General features: G+C 37.2%; 1 long non-coding RNA gene across 1 annotated transcript; it reads right to left on the reverse strand.

The window, feature by feature from the left end:
• Window positions 1-1,166: 1,166 nt before the first annotated feature.
• LOC112718146 (uncharacterized) lies at window positions 1,167-3,218 on the reverse strand. Its single transcript, XR_003160652.3, has 3 exons — window positions 3,163-3,218; window positions 2,945-3,074; window positions 1,167-1,469 (listed from the first exon to the last, which is right to left on the reverse strand). It is a non-coding gene; the product is annotated as an uncharacterized lncRNA (long non-coding RNA).
• Between the last annotated feature and the right edge of the window lie 5,364 nt (window positions 3,219-8,582).

An 8,582-nucleotide genomic window follows, 5' to 3' on the forward strand; every position in this document is an offset into this window, starting at 1 on the left:
TAAAACTTGTGAGCTTGCCTTGTGGGTTGCCTTTAGGTTATACGAGAAAATCGGCCAAGGTATTATTTTGATTTCTCGTATATAATATATAATATTTTGTGAAAAACTTAGGCTAGATGACTTAAGATAAGTTGAATTGTATGTTTGATGCATGTTGGGTGGTTTTAGTTGATGTCGTGTGTGTTAGGTAGTATGTGATGTTGGATGATATGAATGTGGTGGATGGTTGATTTAGTAATGTATGAATAATGTTATGTTAATGAGTAAGTTGAAGATTAAGGTCCAGTTTGGGTAAACAACTTAATTAAGCTTCTTTTTAAAAAATAGCTTAAACAATAAATGATTATATTAAAAGTAGCTTATAAATAAGTTATTTTGTATTTGGATTCTTAGTTCTAAAAGTGCTTATTTTATAAAAATGTGGTAAAAAGTAGTAGTATTATGAGAGAAGTCATTTTTTTAACTTCTCTATAAGTTCTTAAATAGCTTCTTAGAAAGCCGCAATTTGGTTTTGAAAATTGCACCAGACATTAATACTACTACTTTTTATAAGTCAAAAACTCAAAAAAGTTACTTTTGAAGCTTCCCAAACGGGCCCTAAATTATGTTGAGTTTTGAATTTTTGAGGTTGAAATTGAGGTATATGTATGTTAATGAGTAATGGAATGATTGAGAAGGATTGGGATTAAATATAGTTTGTTTGTGGTTGGTTTGAAAACTTGAAATTTTGAATTGAGTTGGAAATGTGGTAAAAATAGAGGTTTGGTGTTTTAGTTGAAAAACTTGATTTTAATGAACTTCAGCGGTCCATAACTTCGCTTGTGCGTACGCACACCATGGTGCACACGCACACACATGGACATGCTTGTTGTTGAGCGCGTCTGCACCTCCTACTGCGTACGCACATATTTGAAAAATTGTACGAATGTGCGCAGGCACACTTGTGTATGTAACACCCTACCACACTAAGCTTTACGCTTAAGCCGTAAAACAGAGGTGGTGTGGTATTACGACCTCTAAAATAAAATGAGTACACATAATAGCAGAAAAATTATAATATGCTAGGAGCCTTGAAGAATAGAGGAAATAAAAAATCGCGAATATAAAAGCGCAACGCTCGAGAAATGAGTTAACTGGCGTGCTAAGAAAGCTACAGCTGTCAAGTGTAAAGTAACCCAAAACAGGAACAGAGAGTCAAAGATACAAAATAACGAGCTCCTGACTCAGCCTGCGAAGCCAAGACTGGCCGAAGAATATACACACATATATACATATATATACATATCCAAAACCCAAATGTACATAAACAAAATCCTGCCTCTCCATACACCTCTAGGAGGATCAAAAAGAATAAGTTATGTGGAGAGATAGCTAAGTACATATATATACATCATAGCATAACAAAATAACCCAGTAACCACTCCGCTTCAAGAGTCCAGACGCCTAACGAGATGCCTCTCGACCTGCATCTGAAAAACAACAACATAGTATGGAATGAGAACCGGAGGTTCTCAGTATGGTAAAGGTGCCACACACATAATATATAAGGTCCTGGGAATTCCAGAGGCAATCCTAGAACGCCGACACTCAGATTGTAGAGCTTAAAGTATTAAACAGAAGCCATAAAAGGTGGTTTACTAAGGATATTTAAACCTAACTTAACTTAACCTTAAATCTAAATTCCCATTCTGTCATACCTCCTTACCTCCAACTCCATCATGCATTTTCACAGACAACTAAACAGACAAAGGCAAGCACAAGAAGGTTACAAGTACTGCAGATAACAAATATACATTTAACATGGTAAGTACATTTAGGCACACGCAGTTAATACACACGCAAGTAATTCAAGTAATATGCATATGATGCATGCCTGTCCTATGGATGATGAGGCTCATCTGTCGGTTATCCAGCCAACCCGACAAGTCTGAATTGTCCTTAGACTGTGCCCCGACGTGCATCCCCAAGAGTCTATGCATAGCTTTATCTCAAATAATCAATATTGCTTAATGGGGGTAACATTCCCGGAAATTTATATAGTGTCCGGTCACACTTACGTCGTAGGGTCAACAGAGTATCGAGTTTTCAACCTGGTACACGTGGTGGCAAGCCACGGCATTTGATCCAGGGAATCTCGTATCTCAGATTATTCAAATTCATAAGCCATATAAATAATTTAATTATAATTCATCAACATCCACATCGTTCTCAACCGCATTTCATTCATCATCATACATTAAACATAATCAATCCTTATCCTTCATTATCACACCTCTCATTCCGTCCATCAATAGTTCCAATTCAAAACATAATTCATTATTTTCTAAGAATCAAACTTCAAACTGAAAACATACTCATTTTCTTAATAACTCTAAATCAAACCTTATAACCTTTGAATCTAAAACTTTTTAGATAATCATATAAACAAAATCTCTAATTTTTATAAAATTTCGACAGCATCTCCTCTAAAACTCGGACTTTGCCACCCTTTTCGGGTCCAAACCTGCTTTCTTTTCAATTCAACATACCCTTCCTCATCATCATAACAGTCACCATAATAAATCTACCTCAGATCCACAATTATACTCATACAATATTCAAATCCAACAACCAAAATTCAACTAAGGTTCACAGTTCACTAATCCTAGGCTTCTAACACAAAATACCTCAAATCAATAATTCACCAAATTATTAGTTAATCAACAAGTACCAAACCAACCATGTTCATCAACAATAACATTCAACCATAATTCTCTCCAAATTAACATAACAACATTCACCATCCAACATTAATAACTAATTATTCAATAAACTTCAACCAAATATATTCATCGACAAATTACTAAACATTAAGCATACACCTGCATTCCAACTTATCCTATGGTCGTCTAGCCTAAGTTTTCACAGAACATTATATATTAAATGCAAGAAACCTAAACCATACCTTGGCCGATTTCCACGTAACGACCAAAGCAAATTATTTAAAACCAAGGCAGCCCCTTCAAAATTCAACTAATCAGCTTCCTCCAAGTTCCAATATTCACAATTTCAAGCTCCAATTATTTATTCACAACCTAATACACATTCATAACACACATATATCTAATTTAATAATCAAAGCTCAAATTCAAAGAAAATAAAATAGAATTATCATATCCTCACCTTACCCAAGCTTCACATAAGCAAGAGTGAACGTTTTCCTCAAGCTAATTGGATCCTAAAACATCAGAAATCAAAGAAATTCAATATTCCCACTTAAAATTTGAAAATCGGGGGAAGAGAAGGTTGAGAGTGATTAAACAAGTTACCAGTGAAATTGTTCCAGTAGAAACGTAGAGCTCGACGCGGTGAACGCGTGGCCACAAACGGTGCGGCGATTGGAGCTCGAACGGAGAAGTTATGGGATTTGGAAATTTATCGTAGGAGGTTCGGGAGTTTTTTCTTCTCCCTGGAGTTCATCGTGATGCAGCAGGAAAAATGAAGAAGAAAGGGGCTTTCGGCTCTTTTAATGTGTTGGTCCGGTTGAATCGACGGCCCGATTCGAATCCGGTTCAATCGGTTTGACCCGTTCGGTCCAATCTTGGATCGATTTCTTCGAAATTGGTGTCAAAATTCTCGTTTCGATGAGCTCTATCCTAATTTGATATAATATTCACATTTATAATCCTCCTTATTAAAAACTAATTTATTGACTGATTATCTACTAATTTAACCGGGGTTTACAGTGTACGTAGCCACACACCCTGTTTTCAGCAATATGTTTTTTTTTGTGATTTAAACATGGTTTCGAACTTCTAAACTTCTATTTTTTACCCTCTAGGACCCTAAAAATGAGTTATAGTGGTAGTGAAAGGGTTTGAACTAGGAAGGTAAAGTAACTTGGAGATGAAGAAAGCTTGAGAAGTAATGAATTAGGTATAAGGAAATAGGTTGCATATATATATATATATATATATATATATATATATATATATATATATATATATATATATATATATATATATATATATATATATACACTTTTTATATTATAAAGATGATTAAAGAAAGGAATAAATGTTACATCTGAGCAATCTTTCTTGAAAGTGCGACCCCAGGAGATGGTTGAAGATGAGGATCCTCTTCTTTATTCCTCCTGGTATTGTAAAATCGCCCCCAGCGAGATGGTGGGAGGTTAGGATCCCCTCCTTTGTTCCTCATGAGCATATGAGAACGTACCTCCTGGATAGACGCAAGGGTTGTGGTTTCGCCTTACTTGCTCCAGGTTGGTTAGTATAGAGGCTCCTTGGGTAGATGCAAGGGTGTGGTTTGCCCCACTTGCTCTGGGTTATGATGAATTATGTATAAAGGTGCAAATATATGATGTATAAGTGATGTTACAGCTATAATGAATGGTTATGAAATAATTATGAATGAGTATGAATGAAAATGAGATTTTTGCACTTATTTTATCTGAGATATGAGTTTTCCTGGGTAAAGAGCAGTGACTTGCCACCACGGGCTCCAAGTTGAGACTCGATACTCTGTTGACCCTACGACGTAAGGGTGATCGGCCACGTATAAATTTCCGGAAAGGATATCCCCCAATGAGAAAGATTTATATATGAGAAAAAGCTATGCATAGACTATTGGGATGCGCGTCGAGGAACAATCCAGGGTTTAGCTGCTGGACTTGTCGGGTTGGCTTGATAACCAACAGATGAGACTCATTCGCCATAGGACAAAGCATGCATCATATGTATATTGTTTGATTTGCTTGTTTGTGCATTAATTGGGAATGCCTAAGTGAACTTACTATGTTTAATTGTTATATTTGCTATCTGCAGTACTTGTATTCTACCTGTGTTTGCCATTTTTTGCTTGTTTGTCTGTGTGGTTTCACTGATGTTAGAGGATTGGAGGAAAAGCGGAAGAGTTAAGGGTTTTAGTACGGTTTTGGTTAGGTCTAGAAATCCTTAAAGAACCACCCTGATTTATGGTTTCCGCTTTAGTTCTTTAAGTTTTATAATCTGAGTGTCGGCATTCTAGGATTACCTCTGGCTTTTTTGGGATCTTGTATCTTATGTATGTGGTAGCATTAATATGCTTAGAACCCTCGGTTCTCATTCCATACAGATATTTGTGTTTTTCAGATGCAGGTCGAGAGGCACCTCGCTAGGTGTCTGGAGTTCTCTGCAGCGAAGTGGGGCTTTTGGGAGTTTACATTTTGTTCTATTTTGTTATATCTATATGTATAGACTCTCCTTATATATATATATATGCTTTACTTTTGCACCCCATAGAGGTTTATGGAGAACTAGGGTTAATTTTATGAACTTTGGGTTATGGATTTCTATATATATGTATATAAATATTCTCCGATCAGTCTTAGCTTCACAGGCTGAGTTAGGAGTTTGGTTATTTTTTTACCCTTGACCTTCGATTCCCACTTTCTATACACATATGTTTATGTACCTTAGCTTCCTTCGTACGCAAGTAATCCTTAGTCCTGAGCGTTGCGCTTTTCATCTTGCGATTTGGTTTTACCTATCCTTCAAGGCTCCTCGTATACTATGCTCTTCCAATTATTATATGTATATATATTTTATCTTAGAGGTCGTAATACCACAGCACCTCTATTTTACGACTTAAGCGTAAAGCTCTGTGTGGTAGGGTGTTACATTATGGTATCAGAGCAGTTCATTCCTGTAGAGCCTGAGGGATGGACTAACTATGCTTCTAGACATACTCTGAGTGTATATACATGCTAATTAGGATATCTAACTGATATATATGGCATGAATGTTCATGAGTATGCATTTGGGACTTTAAAGCACTAGACTTGCGATATTGAGACTGATCACCTTGATATCACTTGCTTGGCATGACCAGGAACCAAATGGCATCTCGTGGGCATAATCAAGGTCCAAAATGGAGAGGTAACAAGGTAACCATATTGGTAGGTAGTTTGACCGATTTCATGATCGCGGTGACGAGTGCTGCTGCTGCCATTGGTGCTGTTGCTGTTGCGACCAGCTGAGCGATGGGCAGGATAGAACAACAAGTTATAGTTGGCAATGACGATGGTACTGGATATGAAGTCAGAAATAATGTCCTGAGTACAGTGGTAGCAGTGAAAATAGTGAATTATCCAAAGTTAGTTAACACGGGTCAAGCAACGGGAGAAAGCTCAAGAAGGACTGTGGTGGCAAGGAGTGACCGCCAGAAATCTTTCACAAAGAAAAATGAAAAGAAGATTACACCTAGGAGCCAAAGTTTCAAAAGGGGTTGTTATATCACTTCACATTCTCAGCGCCAGAACAATGACCGATGGAATGACAACCGTCGGGGACAAAATTCAGAAGAGTAGACTAGTACTCAACTGGAAGACTTAAATTGTCCGAGATACAAAAAGTATCATTGAAACAGACCATGTAGGGGCAGACTAAGCGTATATTACCAGTGCGGGAAGTCAAGGCATATATCTCGAGATTGTTCACATAGGAGGAGCTGGGACTCAGTTAAGTTTAATTCTTAGACCCGAGGTAATCGTAAACTAGTTACTGAATTTTTAACTGCCTTGCATGATATTTGTATATAGCATTCAATTGTAACGCGTAGTGTTGTGATAATAGTGGTTTCTAAACAAATGATCGACCAATGATTTCCAATTATTGAGATAGAGTATTTATTTAACTTAAAAGAGTGGCTTAGTTCTTGAAGCTTAAGAATCAGAGTGAATGCAGTGGAAGCGGGTTGGATTATATGTAAGGAATCGGAAGTGTGGAGAGCTACGCAGAGTTATTGTTCAAAACACAGTGAAAATAAACTACGAGGAAGAGGAATGGGGTGGATTCAACCTTTAGCTAGAAATTGTTTAAGAGGCGAGTGAAGATGAGGCCAAATCCCTATTGCGAGAAAGTTCTCGGGGTAATTCTTGAAGGTATACCAGAATATCTATCTTAGAGAGAAAGTGAGTTTGCGATAGACTTAGTGCCAGAAGCCGGATTAACTTCGATTGTACCATGATAGAAGACACTGCGATAATCGATAGAATTTAGGAGGTAGTTGAAGGAAGTAGCAAAAAAGAAACCCATTTGACCAAGTATTTTTCTGTGGGAGGTACTGGTTATGTCAAGTGAAGAGGAAAGGCAACAACAGGAAGCTCTACGCGAGAGAGAGGGTGCGCCAACTCATCCTCACGACTTGAACTAACCTTTCTTTTATAGCTTACATTGAAAACTCTAACTTGAATTTCTTCTTGAAAAGCCAAATTTGTCATTTTTCCAAATCTATTCCTTAATCGCATAAAGCTTGTCACTTTTGGAATAAGCCTGAACTTGTCCTAGTATAATCACATAATCCTTGAATCTTGAAGACTTGCGATGTGTCGAGTCGCTTTCCTTTGTAAACTTGCATTTCTTTAGAGTTAACTAGAACTTATTTAATTCGACATGCCTTGTTCTTTCTATCCAGGTTTTGATTCGAATTTCTTTCTTGAGATGCTCCTTAGTTTTTATTCTTGTGTATTTCATTATTTTCGTACAACTCTATTTGACCGTATACAAGACTTTCCTCAGATTTCTTGTAAACACCGTATGTGTTGTTTGTTCTCCTTTGAGCTTAATAATTCCTTGGAAATCAATTCGAGCTTAGTTAGACTATCATACGATTTCTAGATATACCCATCAAGACAATAGTCTCTTAAAGTAAGATTTCTGGATGCGAAATATGAAACGTGGAGGAATGCGATACTAAGGAGAGTTCTAGAGCCTTTAATTCTTGTCGATCGTATTACATACGATTAAGTTAACTCGATGTGATGCACCGTGTGTATGGACACCTAAATATGATGAAAGCTTTCAAACCACAAGAGAAAAGGTTAACCTTAGTGCCAGTATTTGGGATACCCAAACCTAAAGGACTATTCGGAGTTACTGCGATGCGTCGTTGACTGACTTAGAATGCGTGCTGATGCAACATTGTGAGGTAGTAGCGGACGCCCTGAGCAAGAAATTTCTTAATCCTAGAGGAAGGAATGCTAGGCAAATTGAGGTTCTAAGTTGGATATTGAGAGTGTAGTTGGAGGTGTTGGACTAAATCCATTGCAATTTTGAAACGTGGGAAAGATGAGATACAGGAAGTGTAACAAGACAATAGAGAGCTACCAAGGATGTCGAAGTTTGGTAAACAAAAGGGAATCAAGAAGAGATCGAGGAAAACAAAGAATAAAACTTAGAAGAATGAAGAAACGAATTCGAAAGTATAAGAAGAGATTAGTGTGCCTAATGCAGAAAGTGGAGACGTAAACCATTGTCTGAAGCCATCAAGAACGAATTTCAATTCAACCTAGAATTACTAAAATGTATCAGAATTTTGATAAAATAGGGTTGGGTGGCCAAAAATGATGAATAACATGGTGGTGCGTGTGACTGAATATCTGACATGGTAGAAGATGAGGAGCAAGTACTAAGAGTCATCCAAGATGTGGCAACCATGGAAAGGTTTCACAATGAAAGTGAAAAGGGATTGTTACTGATTATAAAAGGAGTTATCGAGGGCTAAGACAGGAAGTAATGCTGCTAGGTAATCGCGGATTAATT

Source organism: Arachis hypogaea, chromosome 10 (assembly GCF_003086295.3).
Source record: "Arachis hypogaea cultivar Tifrunner chromosome 10, arahy.Tifrunner.gnm2.J5K5, whole genome shotgun sequence".
Taxonomy (NCBI): Eukaryota; Viridiplantae; Streptophyta; class Magnoliopsida; order Fabales; family Fabaceae; genus Arachis; species Arachis hypogaea.